Genomic DNA, 15,427 nt, shown 5'->3' with positions numbered 1-15,427 from the left:
TCTGTTGGCGTCCCCACTGCCTGTGTATGTATACGTACGCCTAGCACAAGGCACACCCTGAAGCAAGACATGCAATTGCGAAACGTGATATTCGCCCTAAGAACTACACCTCGTGCCCCATTCGAGTCATGGGGTGTTGTGCGTACTCATACTGCTTTATTACTAATTCACTTTACGCCACAGGTGCAGCGGTTTCAGGCCAAGGATTAGCTTGTAAAGCGTTGTCGAAGCTCTTCTTCCAGCCATTCGTCACGCCGAAGGAACCTCCGTCATGAGTTGCTGCGCCTGCGGTTGCCGTAATAGTCTCATTGAAGGAAGAAAAATTTTTACGCTGCCGTCCGGCATGCATGAGGTGGAGCAAAGATAGATGGGTGCACGGGATCGGTCAAGCGAACTTCGATGGGTCGCCATCAACGCCCGTTTGCGAGATAGCTAGGAGGCTTCTAAGTAAAACACACAGTGTATCCGACGTATTTATTCCTAAGCTTTCACACTACGCGATATGTTGCCGCGGATATCCCGCGCTCCTTCGTTGGGCACCATTTTGGCGCACTTTTCTTACTTGAGCAGCAGTGTGGACTTTTTTTGCGTAAGCATTCTTTGGCGAGGACCACAAGAAAATTTGTCCGTCACGCAAGAACTGCAATGCCTTGTATCAGCACAAAAATTCCTAATTTGCAATGTTAAGAGATTTAAACGTTTTTATAGTGAAAATGTAGATGATTGATACCTTTAGAAGTGATAAGGATGAGTTGAAACAAAACATATGAAAATAATCAGGGAGAATACACATGATACATCCGGCTCCATAGAAATGCAAGGGGAAGTTAAGAGTGGGTGGGCAAAATTCAACTTCGGGGGTCAGCCAACTTGAAGTTTGGTGATGGACCAACTTGAACTTTGCATGTTGGACAATTTAAGTTTGGCGGTTGGCGAACTTCAATTTTTGGGATGGGTCAACTAAATTCGAGCGTGGGCCAACTCTAATTTGCAGGTCGACCAACTAAAATTTATGACTGAGCCAACTTGAATATGGGGGCGCGCCAACTTTAAGTTTGGGCGGGGGAGAACTTAAAAAGTTGGCGCTGGGTCAACTTGAAATTTGGAGGTGGGACTGCTTGCAATTTAGGGGTGGCCCAACTGAAATTTCAGTGCAAGCCAAAAAGATTGAGGTACAGTAGGTGAAGCAAAAATAACTAAATTATAATTTGCAGCCACATATAGCAAAACCTTTAGCAGAGGGGCAGTCCAGCAAAAGAAAGCAGCACAATTCAACCTCATTACAGTGCCGTCGCATCTGACACGATTCAGCTTTGTTATATCCAATATTCGTTATAGAAATATGTCTGTTACATCCTTATATCGGGAAGAAACACTTCAGATTTCGTTGGTTATATCCAATAGTTCGTTATACTGCCGCTTTATTGTATTATAGTAGTTAATCATTTGTGCACTCTGTGATCCTTACCAGTATTTTTCAATAGTTTAGAAGCAGTGTAGCTTCATTTAACGCAGAAAAAGCAAAGACAAGTTGAACATGTCATGTCAGGGTTCCTTCAACTCAGCAATGTCCAATGCAGATCAAGAAAAATTAGAACAATTTGTTCAACTTTATTTCTGTTCCTGTAGCATACACTACAGCAGTAGGTGAAGAAAAAGAACTGAATGTAGAGAAACTACAACAGGAGTTGAGGTCAAGTCAACGCTTAGAAGACCATATATTTGCACGGAATTCACATATGTTTCATTAGCTCTAATCTTGCAATTATAAATAGCGTTTTCGATATTATGGCAACCTATGACTACTTAGACACGGAGTTGCTGCGGAATATTCTCAAGTAGGAGGGCTTAGGCGTTGATTTCGTTGAGCTGCTCAACAAAATATATGAAAAAAATTGAGGACGGCTTTGCTTGAGAAACCCGAAGATGCACGGAACTTGGGGGAGCTCACACGTTACGGGAGCAAGAATGCCGTCTGTTTCCATTATTGCTCACTCTTTATCTTGAGGGCAGAAAAATACGACTGGAAAGTCGCAAAAAATGTATTTATTATATGCTCGTAACCGGACGCTACTAGTGCTTGTTATACTAACGAATAGTGCTGAAAAGTTAGAAATACTTGCGAATGTGCGTGGCAATGAAGCGACATGTGCAGGCCTTCGCTTTAGCACTTAGAAATTGGGAATTCTGGCCTTTCATAAACACAATAAAATGGTATCAGCTCAATACGACGTCACACTCATAATTGAACAAGATAAATAATTCATTTATACACGAATGAATACCTTCTACACCACGCAGCAAGAAAAACTGTGAATAAAAGTGAAAGGGAACGAGATTGTAATGTAAAATAGAGTATTTCGGGATTATATCGAGTATATAATATGCATCTTTGCTCATTGTCTAATATGTTTCTTGTACTTTGCGCGTGTGATCTGTTGAAGCTCGCTGTTGGCTGTTATGTCGCAGTTCGTGTATTATTTCATCTGTGTATTTGTCCCGTCTGTACGCCTGTTATTCTTGAACCCCATCTTGGTATGGCAGGCATGTTTGTAAATAAGTATACGTATGTGTCAAGATTCCGCATAGTGTTTTGTGCAACATGTCTTTGCCCTTTGTGTTGTTCTATTACAGGGGGGCTAGAACTATTTGCGCATTTATTTACTCCCTTGAACTGACGTCGCACTAACTTTGTCTTCATTCAGACGTTTTTCATTTTTCCACAATATTTTTCTGATATTTCTGTAATGACTAAACGTCCCGATCATAGGTGACTAAAGGTGTTACTTTCATTTGGATAAGAAACTACCAACATTGTAAACTAATGCCATAATATTGGCCAAGCCAAAAGTGAAGAAAACGTTCAGTTTCCAGAAATGTGCAGATGAAAGCTTACGTTAGCTTTAACTCAATAGTACTACATAGAAACAAGGAGACGTTGGGAATACTGGTGAAAGAAACGATTAAGCGATTGGAACAGTATCGTCACAGGCTTTTTTCACAGATTTTATTGACCACAAAGACTCTACGACATAAACCATGGATGGTGCAGAATGCTTGAATGCAATATCCTAAACCTCAAGTAGCTCATACCGGCACGGCGACTACTTATTGGCTGTCCCATTAAAATAGGTTGCACTTGAAAAACATATTAAATATAGCCACCATCATCAACAGAAGTAATTATTAGATTCAGAAAGGCTACCTGTCTCCCCTAGGGACGGCCGGTGAATGTTATTTTTACAACGTGCTTTTGACTTCCTTAATGCGACGTGTACATGTTGAAGTTTACAAAATAATTGGACAGTCGTAGGCGATAAAAGTTTACAGGTGGGGATTCCGCAAACAATAAAAATGATTTTTCGAATTATTTGTGCGTCCATCCCGTAATATTGTGCAACATTGCGATAATTGCCTATACTATAGTACTTGCTAGTTAGAAGACCTGGTTGCCGAGCCAGGGTTAAACAAATAATAACTTACTTCTATTTCAGATTTTACACCTAATAAACTCTGCATGCCAGTAGTATTTCATTTTATTTCAGCATTTTTCTTTTACAACAGAAAAAGAACGCTAGGGCAAGAACAAAAAGTTGCAACATAGCAGCTTGACTAGCTGCTTGCCCCTTTTCTTGGCAACAGGCAGAGATTCATACATACATACAGAGTACACATAATATACATATACACACACGCATACCAGAAACGTTTCTGCTATAATTTGTCAATGAGAGAGATACAAAAGGAAAGAAGTGTCCACATATTAACCAATGTAGAAAAAGAACATACGTATATATATAGCATTTTCTTGAAACATTTTACAACATTCCGATTCCTGAAACTTGCCATTGTAACTCATACAGCCACTCAAACAAGGGTATAATTTAGTAGAGTACCGTGCTTTCGTACAACGGATAATCAAGATATGTAAGCACAATACCCTCATATAAAGCATTTCAATCACATTGCGAAACCATTTATGGCACCACTTCCACGAAAATGCGGTGTATTCTGGAAGTTGTGCTGTCAACGTTCGGTTAGAAATGTCACTTAGGCTTATATCAACATTATGTAAGGCGTTAAGTAATTTCGCTATGCGATATTCTAGTCTAGTGAATCCGTAGTTTGTTCTTGAAGATGGCAGTAGCTGAGCATACTTCTGCCTCATATTGTACAGTACATGTGTGGGGAAAATTAAACAATGTTTGTTTCGTACGAGTGTTGTACGGGAATCACGTTAAGGGAGCGAAATATTGCAGTTGTATTAGCGTCGTAAACGCATTCGTAATATTGCGAACGGCTTTTTTATACAGGACGAGTAGTTTATGAAGATTCGTTTGGGAAGTGGTTCCCCATACGAGGTTGCAGTAATTATCATGATGAGAAAGAATGCTGCTGTAGAATAAAGATTAAATTTTAGGGGGTAGGACATGCCTGAATTTGCATATTATGCCACAAACCCTGGCCAATGACGTTGAAACTCGGGCGACCTGATCATCCCACAATAAATCCTCATTAAAAACTACTCCCAAACTCTTTACTGTTTTACAAGCTCTACCCTATCTGCACCAAGCTTTAACATTATGTTCCTATCAATTTTTTTTCTGTGGTTGAGCAAGCAAATAGCTTTTGTTTTCGTAGTATCTATTTCCATGGAGTTGATTTTACTTCATTTAAGTAAACTAGTCAGGGTGCCATTTATCCAGGTTTGCAAGGTAAGCCAGACTAGGCGACTGGAAAAACTCGTCAGCATAAAAAACTGTCGTCAGCATAAAAACGAAGTGTGTTGTTTTTTTTGCTTATATGAACGATGTTTATATGATGCTTATATGAACGCACGAGCCTACAGTTTCCGAGTTGAATTAGAAGCGCTCAAATGCCAATTCAGCTGAGCGCCGAGTCATCTGAGCGCTAACAAGGACTCATTTGCTTGCACAGTTCTATGCCGAAATAGCAATACATGCAAGCGCAGCTGTCGTTCTGATGAGGATGGCCACAATTTTCACCACAGCTGTAAGCGACGTGGCTGCGAAAGGTCTCACGGGTCAGGCGCTGTCGCTGAGTGGTTACGACGTTGCGCTACTCTATGAGAGGTTGCCAGCAGCTGTAAGAACGATAAAGCATGCCCTATTTTGTGAACAGCTTTCAGCCAGCCCTCGATAACGTAGGGAATAAGAACAAAAAAAAGCCAATCATATGTCCTCGTGCTTCGCTTGAATGACTGCAGTGGAGTAGCGTTATGAAATCTTGCCCTTGGACGATTATCTATCGACAGGAGAGAGAGAGAGAGAGAAAAGGATGCATAGAGAGGCATGCAGGGAGGTTAACCAAAGGTAGTTCCGGTTGGCTACCGTGCACAGGGGGAGGGTTAAGGGAGATAAAAAGAGAGATAGAGAGTGCTAGGGGGAGATCGAAAGAGAGACGAGCATGGAGAAACCACTTCTATCTACAAATTAACTTGTGCTGCGAATACTGTCAACATAAACAAATATGGCTGCGACTTCCAGGGTCGCGGTGGCTTTTTCGCTTGGCGCAGTTCTCGCATTTCTGGTCTGTGGCGTCCAATCGAGATATTTAGCCACAACCAAAAGGGTCCTTACTGTCAATGGTCTGCCTGTTCTTTTTCTTTTTGACTGGTTTCAATTTCAGCGACGAAACCGTGGAAATAGCTGCGCTGTGCGTGCAAAGCCAGCCAAGCAAGTCGCGTGAGAACTTTTTTGAATCTCAGTGGAGCTCAAGCTAGCCGAAGGTTAAAAATAGGAATACCTCTGTGTCTAATTGGCCTCTCTGAAAGGTGGAAGCACTTGTTGCCGACGTCGGTGCACTAGTACAGGTAAAATACGCTTGCCTATTTGTGACCCTTGATAGGCGATTCCGCACAATGACTCGTGCTGCAGTACTCCAAATTGTATTCCCAGAATAGATTGGAATCAACGTTTATCGCGCTTTCAGAGGCTAAGAACGCATATATTATGCGCTGAAATAGCGAGGCTAAAGACTGCAACGTTTGCCTCGTGAGTGTGTATTGGAATAAAAAGCAAATGAGAGTTCCCGTTGGTGAGTCAGGCTCTTTAAGGTTAGCTGACCCATTTGATAAGTTCATCCGCGTTCGATGACTGGCAGTTGTTCGTACTTGCAGCTGGCATTATTTGACGTAGGCTCCGGGCTTGGTAACACAGTAGACACCGGCCGCCCGCAGGAGTTAAACCCCTGTGAAACTTGCGAAGGAAATACCAGCCAATCGGACCAAGCTCAGTTTCTTTCAACAGCTTTCCAGATGTTTTTTTTTTTTACAGCAAGGTCACTTTTATTAACGTGAACGCACAACTTGGGAATCAGGTGAAGCAGTTGTAATGAAATTTAGCTGTTCGGATGGTGTCTGAAAGCATACTAACGGCGTTTGCGCACAGGAAGAAGGCAAGGCTGGAACGGGCGCTTTATGCAGTCGCTTCTAAAATTATTGTGAGCAAATGAACAGACAACTCCCCGCGTTTAATGAGCAAGCAGCCTCGTCGGCTTACTGCGCCAAACTAAAGCATGCTAGCAAAATGATATGTCACCTCGCGGCCCATCATGCGTCAGGAACAGCTTCAGACCGTCCGATCTGGTTATCGTTCCTGTTACGTGCTTGCGGAAAAAGCATGTTGCCAAGAATATGTGCCGCTTAAAGCATTAGTAACACTAATGCCTGGTCAGAAAACGAAACTGGCAAAAGAATATAAAGCTTAAGCGTGCATCACTATAATTTCAAGGGCGCCTACCTAAACAATCGACGCTCCACGATTGGAAACACCAGCAAGATATTCAAAAATGCGAGGGCGAACCAGACAGTCTTTCCCCCTATGTTTTATTGGCCAAAATAAGGTATATGCATGTATGCGTGCTAAACGAGAAAAAAAAAGGGTTGACCGAGGGGCCTGATTTATATTAATCGTATCGTAAGAAGCCAACAAACATTGGCACCAAGAAAACGTATGGGAAATTACTTGTACTTACTTTATGATTTAAGCAAATTATAAATAAATGGAAATGAAAGTGGATGAAAAAACAACTTGCCGCAGGTGGTGAACGATCCCAAAACCTTCGCATTTCGCGTGCGATGCTCTACCAAGTGACCTACCTACCGCGGCGCTCTTTCCCGATCTCCTTTCTTGGGTATTTATGTTTTTTACTAGAACCCTGGGAGCGTTACCCAGCGCCACCACTCACAAACCCTGGCGACGAATGTGGAACATCCTTTCCGGCGCAGGTGTCACGAGTACGTGACCTATTTGGCTGAAGGCAACTGGTCAATAAACCCACGCATGCCACCTGAAGGCATCAATGCTACCAGAATCGAGACCTTCGTTGCGTCATAAGCGAGAAGAAATGGGGTTAACTGAGGGGCCTGGTTTTCATTAATCATATCATATGAAGCCAACAAACATTCACACCTAAATATTCGTACTGTTATAAGCACCTCACATTATTTTTCCACATAGTCTCCGCGCCGGTTCAAACAATACTCCCGTCGCAGCACTCAATTTGAGATACCCCTGCCATAAGTCAGCGACGCACACGGCCTCCCCGAGCGCTCAATGTAATGCAAGTCTTCAGGACATTTGCGAGCGCACAACATCACCGCCTCACACTTCTGAAAGCGAGACACAGTTCCCCATAGGTGGGCTACACTGCCCTGTGGATTTCGATGGGCGTTCGTCCCTTGTCCCATAGAAAGCGAATCACACCTCGTTGCTCGTAAGGCAGCGACGTGTCAAGAACAACCACCATCTTCAACAACTGACAGCAGCGCCTTGCCGCGGAGCAACCTGCAGATAAGGCCGGGATGCTGCAAGAAAAGGTCTACCGCTAGGAACGAATACGTTGACTTCCCATTTACAGCCTTAATTATCCTACAAAAATAAGGGCAAAGACTTTCGGATTAGCCCTGGTTTATATATATATATATATATATATATATATATATATATATATATATATATATATATATATAAATGCAATGTTCTACTCGCCGACAAGAAAGAAGTCCCGGACGAAGTGTTTTGAACAAACCAGCACGTAGTATCGGTCACCTTTTCATTACGCGCAAGTTTCTTACACCAGTCATTCTCCCATGCGCGTCGTCTGCTTCCTTCGGGAAACAGTGAAGTCAATGTCTTTCCACAATGCGCCATGTAATTATGGAGGAAGACATTAATGATGTAAATGAGAATATTATGAAACCTTTCTCACGCTTTCTTTATATCTTCCCTTCATAAAACCTCTAAAATGCCTGAAAGTAAATGGACATGTCAGCTCCATCAAACAAAACGTCATTTCATTCCTTCACGAGAAGTGCAAAGAACGCATCCACGTTTAAGTTGACGGTTCTGTCACCTCCAAAAGTTCAACCGGAGCAGTGGTAATTCCAGGGAAATCTGTGACAATACAATTCGAGGCGTCTCGCATTACATCCTCGACGGGGTGCGGAATTCGCAGCTATCCGTGCTGTTTTAGTGCTCATTGGACACAAATCGTCACAGTCGTGGTCAATCTTTTGTGACTCGAAGGCACTTCTCCAGTGTCCGCCGTCCCCTTTCAACCACTAACGTGCAGTTAGTTGCGAACATCCGACTATTTCACCATCATGCAATCGACAAGAGGTACAAGATCATCGACCAGTGGACACAGGGTCACTGCGGAATTTCGGGAAATCACAGTGCGAATGTCGCTGTGATCGGACCACGACGGTGCAAATGTTATACCAATACCACTGTTGAGGACATATGCAGCCATAAGGCTTCACTCTCGCGCGCGCGAGCTTACGTAGATTCATTTAGAAGCCACAGAGTCGCTTGCAGTTGAAAAATTGATTTGGCACATGTAAAATTGTCGTTTCTCCTTCTGTGACTTATTGGAATGCGTCATGTAACCGCGCAAATGACAATAGATGAAGAAGGAAACATGCAGGACAGGCGCGTAACTTAGACTGAGATTTACTCCGGGAAAGCCCACATTTATACATGTATCATAATCACGCTTGATAACCATCGGACAACCATCACTCGACATTGGCATGCGGACGTGAGTGACACAAATTTGGTTGTAAATTATTGAAGTCTGTGTCACTCAGTGACGGTGAAGAGCTGCTTACGCAGCTGCCAGACTGCATTTTTATACAGTAAGCTTCAAAGATTTCTCGGCGCAATTGTGACGCGAACATCGTCAAGTCGTCGGTGTCTCGGAAACTAGACGATCAATTACGACAGTGGTGACAATGGTCAACCAGTTTGCCACCACACTGTCGTATATATATATATATATATATATATATATATATATATATATATATATATATATATATATATATCTGTTAAATAAGTTTGTCTTCGCAACCACACACAGATATATATATATATATATATATATATATATATATATATATATATATATATATATATATATATATATATATATATATATATATATATATATCTGTGTGTGGTTGCGAAGACAAACTTATTTAACGGGTAGTTTTTATTGCTGATTGTGCCTACGACCAGTCTGAAGCGGCAGACTTCGCATCGTTTATTTTTAATTTCATGAGCCTTTCATGCCCAGCAACCTGTGTCGAGAATAGGATGCCCTTTGTTCGCCAAAGTAGGCTATTAAAAACTTACCTTTCACTTCAATGAATATAATGTGTTCCTATGTTTCTACCAGTAAACAAATATGCAATTCATTGCACGCACTGTGTGCCAGCTCACGTAACAAGGGTTTCTGCTCTTACAGCCTTGCTGCCACGTTTTTTAAACCCCATTTTGAAGTATCGGCAAGGTCAATGGGCCGTCAAGAATATATTAGTTTAGAAACGCCCTCTGATCAGTGAGCGGCAAGAACAGCGCCGTCATCGCCACGGACCTACCTACCTGACATCCACTGCAGGAATAAGGCGATGTCCATAGCCAGTGCCTTTATTCCCATGATTCAAGGCAATGCTCGAAAATTCCAGTTTCATCGCTGGATTCCCTACTGCCCTCAGCTGTGTTTCCTCTAAGCGGGCAGTCATTGCGCTATTGAGGTAGATTGCTGGCTATAGACTCCGTGTAAGAAATGCCATGCTCACCTGTGCTTCTTCCACTCAATGTAAACTACTTACATCCATTTGATTTCTTTCCTGTACCACAGTCATTCCCTCCACACCTACACTTGTCATTTCTTCGTTCGTTTTGAATGTTGCATTGATTGAAGTTAGTCATTGCAGTGCATCATTGAAGTGAACTTTTGCATCATTGTTGAGTGCCGATAGAAACCCCACAGTGAGAGTTTGGCTTTCTCGAGAATATCCGCGAGTTACTAGGACTGGTTATCCGTGTGCCTGCAGTATACACAGAACCCATTTTCAATTGTCTTGAAATTTGCCCTCAGTGATCATAGTTTCCTGTGACTACTTGACCTATATAACTGAATAACGCGGGCAATTCGCTAGAATAGCTGAGGCATGCTTATGTCCAGCACTGTGGCGCTGCGATGCATATACATGGACAATTTTTGTGCGAGTGACTGCGTGTTATGAAGCTGCTTAAACTGGGAGAAGACATAGAACTTAATCAAGAACCTAGAGAAAAACGCGAACAAAAGCAGTGACTTGGTGGCTCCTTTAACACTACTGAATTTCCATATAGAACAAAAACAGAGCCAATATGGTGACCGGCTTAACAACTTTAAACAACTATAGAGTAATATTCAGCACCAAAGGACCGACACTATAACAGGCTGACCAATGTATAAAAAAAAACAGGCGAACTCACCATACAGCACTGATGTCGTACTTGCCAGACAACTATCAGATGCTGTCCGTTTCCTAATTGCGTCCCACTATAATTGCTTGGAATAATTCAAGAATAGGTACCGCCGAGAAAGTCTATATTTTCACGGATTTCTGCATAAGCACTCGGAGCCCTGGGGAGACTTTGAACGCAAAGTTCAGTCTCCCCTTTCAATTCAAACACGCAGCTGAGTGATGATGCTCGGTTTTATGGGCGCACAGATTACACAAATTTTTATCGGACAAGCCTCGGCTTATAGTTGCAAATTTAGTAGGTTTCAATTTACAAGGCGCACTTCTCGCAGCCAGACAGAAGTGAAAAAAGAATGGCTGGAAATGCTGGAAATAAGGACCTTTTGCGTTTCAACTCGCAATTCGCGCGAGAAGCTGCTTGAGTTTGGTAAGAATAGTGGACCGCAATTTTCGATCAGGTACGGCAAACATTTCACGTACGCTTTCCTGAGCTCTGCTATCACTTGGTTTGAAACTGTTGTGACGAACAAAATTGGACCCCTCGGTTTCTCTTCTTCTCGTTTGTAACGAAAAACGGTAGTAATTATCTGGTTTAGCTAGCTACGTGAACATTGTGGTTTTATGAACGTGTTGGGGAGTCCGGCTTTTTCATATATTATACCAGAAGAAGTGGGAAATTGTTTCAGGGGGGAATATATGTGAAAGTAGAAAATAATTAGAATTCCAAAAATAAAAACACGTGCCCAGAGGGACAGGAAATAGAATATCCATGAAAGTATGACCAAAAATGTTCTCCAATGGAGCTAAACCCTCAATGTTGTGGGGCACAATAGAGGATTCAATTACACGATTCATCTTGTTTCTTAGTAAAAGAGACCTGGGCCAAGTGACGCGCGGCTTTGTGACAACTTTGTTTCAGAATTTGGACGTGCAGCACATAGCACAGGTGAACACGTTCGAGCCCTACACAGATGACGCAGCTGTGAGTCACTACTGTTCTTAGTTGTCACCGTGTGCTCTTCTAACCGTTCACTGGCGTATCGCCAAGTGTAACGAGTGTAAACAATGTCACAGATTGAGAGAATGTCATCAAGAACTCTTATAGAATATTTCACAGAAATCTAGCTTGTTTATTTGAACGACAAAATTTTGATTTCGATTTCTTATCACACTGCTACAAGTACTCTTTGATTTACAAGGCTCAGAATAAACTACGGGAATGCCAAACCTAGACGCTGCCTTATTTAGAAAACGTATCACACTATGAAAATAAGGAAGGACTACCGGCCTTCTCTTTTCCTGGCGATGTCGAATTGCAGAATTCAGAAGGAACCTTTCGAATTTCACTTTGTGGGGCTTGATGAGCACAAGCGACCTGACTTGGATAGTAAGCTGGAACAATGCGGAAAAACTGCCAACGAAAAGTTCCTTACATTGTGTAATATAGTTTACTTTAGATGACATCCGCCAGAATGACCTATGCGTACTTTATTGGTCAAGTGGGCAAAGAACGGGCAAAGATGGCAAGATGTTTCAATGGGTACAGAACGAAACTAGCCCGCATATGCTGTATCATTTTGAGACTTGCACGTGTGAGCCTACGTTACCTGCGACCCGTCCTCTAAAGCGAAGTTGTGACACATTAGCGCGTGCATTGGCCGAGGCGTATTTTATCTGAAAACAAGGTGATTCGTACATGTTCGGTAAATTTTACTTACAAGGTTGCGGATGCTCTTCTTGCTTGTACTTCTTTGTATGGGCGGATGAGTTTTACTGAGCAATGTGTAAGAAGGCGCGGGAGTGCGAGTCAGAGGGTCTCAAACCCAGGTAGGAACAAAATATGTAGCGGCCAGCATCAAAAACAAATTGAAATAGGAGGCGCTGTTTACGTTCACCGATGGAACCCCCCACCATACATTTCTACAATCAGGACAGTGCCACGTCAAACGCTGACCATGACCGATTAGCTGCCGTACAATTTCCGACTGCGCTCACCATCACATCGTCAATGCAGTTCTCACGGAAGCACTTTTTATCGCTGCGTATGAATGCTAAGTTACTTTCTCTGTTACCGAAATGCATTACCAGAGGTAGCTGCAGACGCCATGCTGCTTGCGTTCAGAAATGAAGGCGTCTGCTGCTCACCGCAACTGCCCCTCTAGCGGCCTTCCATTGCCTGAGATAGCTTTACGCCTTTCTGAGACGCGCTTCTGCGTTCGTTGTCATATTGCCCACGTTAGCACTGTGTGGGGCATCAAGAGGAGCGCCGCATCTCCTGCTAAACCAGTGACTGATCTGGGATACAATTTTTTCCCCAAGAGCCATTCTTCACGAAGTTTTGTGCAATACCGCGTTTTGTTGGCGTCTTCGTGCATGGCAAATTCGAAATGAGTGTCGTCTGCGGTGATACCACTGAGAGACTTTAAATTCCACCGCAGCAAAACGGTGGCGCCACCTGTCGCGGCTGGAGCAGACACACACGGCGCTCTCCGATGTTGCAGCAGACGACGCCACCCGTCTGTCGCCGTGAAATCGACACGTTTTTGAGTGGCATCAGCTCAAGGGACACCCGCTTTGTAGTTATTGCGGACTAATCTGGCAACTAATACGAGTGAGCATAGTACGAAACTCGATCCAAATTAGAAAATTGAGATTAGAGAAGAACGAGGAATCTAGCAGGAAGAGTAATATATCTTAAAATAAGCATACGTTGGGCATGTTGCAATTCCATACTTGTGATATAGTGCGAAGCAACAAAGACCGAAAAATAGGGCTAGACAGATGCAGCACTGAATCACATAAATTTTTATTCGAAGTAAAAAGAAATTACCAGGTTTCTCGGTTACACGTGACAGAGAAGTGTGTGTAGTTTTCGTGCTTTGAATAAACATTGCTATTCTTGTTCAGCTCTGCATGCATCTAGTCTTATCTTCCGTCCCGTGGAAACTGTACCGGTCTGCTTATTCTCGTGCTTCGTATAAAAACGTATATTTTTAGTCAGCTCCGCATCTTTCTGCCGCAATTATTGGTCCTTTGTCTTTTCGTGCTGTTTTCGCAAGTAAGGTAACTATATAACGTTGCTTTTCTCTGTGCATGTGTCTCTGTGATTTGCTCGTTTGTTTATTATTTTCTTTCGCATTTCTTTGTTTCCTAGCCTTATCTCCTTTTCCACTTTTTTCTCTCCCTCCAGGCGTTGTGCCCCTATCGGTGGCAGTTGTCAGTTTGCTCTATCCCTTTTTCCATATAATAATAATAATAATAATAATAATAATAATAATAATAATAATAATAATAATAATAATAATAATAATAATAATAATAATAATAATAATAATAATAATATCAGTTGGAAGTGCACGTCTGTCCGTGATCTTTTATATTGTCCGTGTCCTAATTCCTGCTCCACAATGTTCATTTTAATGATGGCCTTTTAACTGTGCACTTTCACAAATGGAGTAATCTAACAACCAACCATGAAGTATTGTTTTGCCAAGCTTTTGTTGGACATATCCCTGCAAGATGCAATGCATCACAAGTGCCAGACAGAGTCTCATGCCTTAAAATGCTGTTTGAAGCATGGGAATCTTAGTTCCAAGCCGATAGTTGCATTATTGATAGGCTGGAGTAGAGATTCATCGGTGGATAGCTTTTCAAGCCAATGGTTAAGTAATAGCTTTTATAGTAATTTGGCGATAACCATGTAAAACATGTTGTAGTTTCACAAATGTATTCCCCTTGACCAGAAACGAATGTCAACAATATGTTCCTATTTGCATTAGAGAGGAGTTGTTTTTCGGTTATACATTGGTAATATAAATCCTGAACCCTATCTTTGCACTTTCTGTGTTATTGTTTTTTGAATTATTTTCTAATTCGAGCCCACAGCGTTGCTTGAGAAAGCGACGTCATCTGAGAGAATAGTGCAACATTTTTCTGTGGGTTGTAAAATAATGAACTATACTGACCACCGATACAAAGCTTATGGGCATTTTTAGTTTTAATGTTTTGCCGTTTACTTGCTTATTGATTAAAATTATGCTAGCACTTTTCAAAGCTTTAGGTATAATTTAAGTCATCAGGCAAGGGGCTATATTGCAAATCTGTTCTGCGTTATTCCGGAAGGAGGAGGAAGGTTCATGAACGGGAAAATTGTCATACACTTTCATGTAGCACGCAGCTCCAAAGGAAACCCATAGGGGTTTCTCACAAAAAGAAAGTTTTGCAGTAGAGGAACATTTTCCCTCCACTGTAAAGCTTTCTCTCTGAGAAACCTGGAGCAGGGGGGTTCCTTTGTACCTCCGTACTACATTCGGGAGTGTGACGATTTTCCCCTTTCATGGCTGTATAGTGTTTCAATAGTATTGAACACTAAACTCCACCCCTTACCCTTTAACAAATTGTATTTTATTCAATCCTGTTCTGCTGGTTTTCCCTAGCCATATATTACCAGGCTATTTTGACTTAATGTATAGTTTGGCGGTGAACACCGCTTTCATTTGTTAAATTATGTGTAACCCTCAATGTATCATGCGCTGTCATTGACAGTTCTGATCCCTACAATATTGTGCAGAGCATGGATAGGGAAATAAAGCCCAGATTTTGTTATCAGAAACAGCGGTTCATGACCAGATTGCACTACATATAACG

At 42.1% G+C, this 15,427-nt stretch overlaps 1 protein-coding gene across 1 annotated transcript in view; it reads left to right on the top strand.

The window, feature by feature from the left end:
- The window catches only part of LOC135911343 (uncharacterized), a 609,973-nt gene that overhangs the window by 282,321 nt on the left and 312,225 nt on the right, over positions 1-15,427 (top strand). The window lies entirely within an intron of this gene.

The sequence above is a fragment of the Dermacentor albipictus genome, chromosome 8 (genome assembly GCF_038994185.2).
Source record: "Dermacentor albipictus isolate Rhodes 1998 colony chromosome 8, USDA_Dalb.pri_finalv2, whole genome shotgun sequence".
Classification (NCBI taxonomy): domain Eukaryota; kingdom Metazoa; phylum Arthropoda; class Arachnida; order Ixodida; family Ixodidae; genus Dermacentor; species Dermacentor albipictus.
This window is presented reverse-complemented; position numbering and strand designations above follow the sequence as displayed.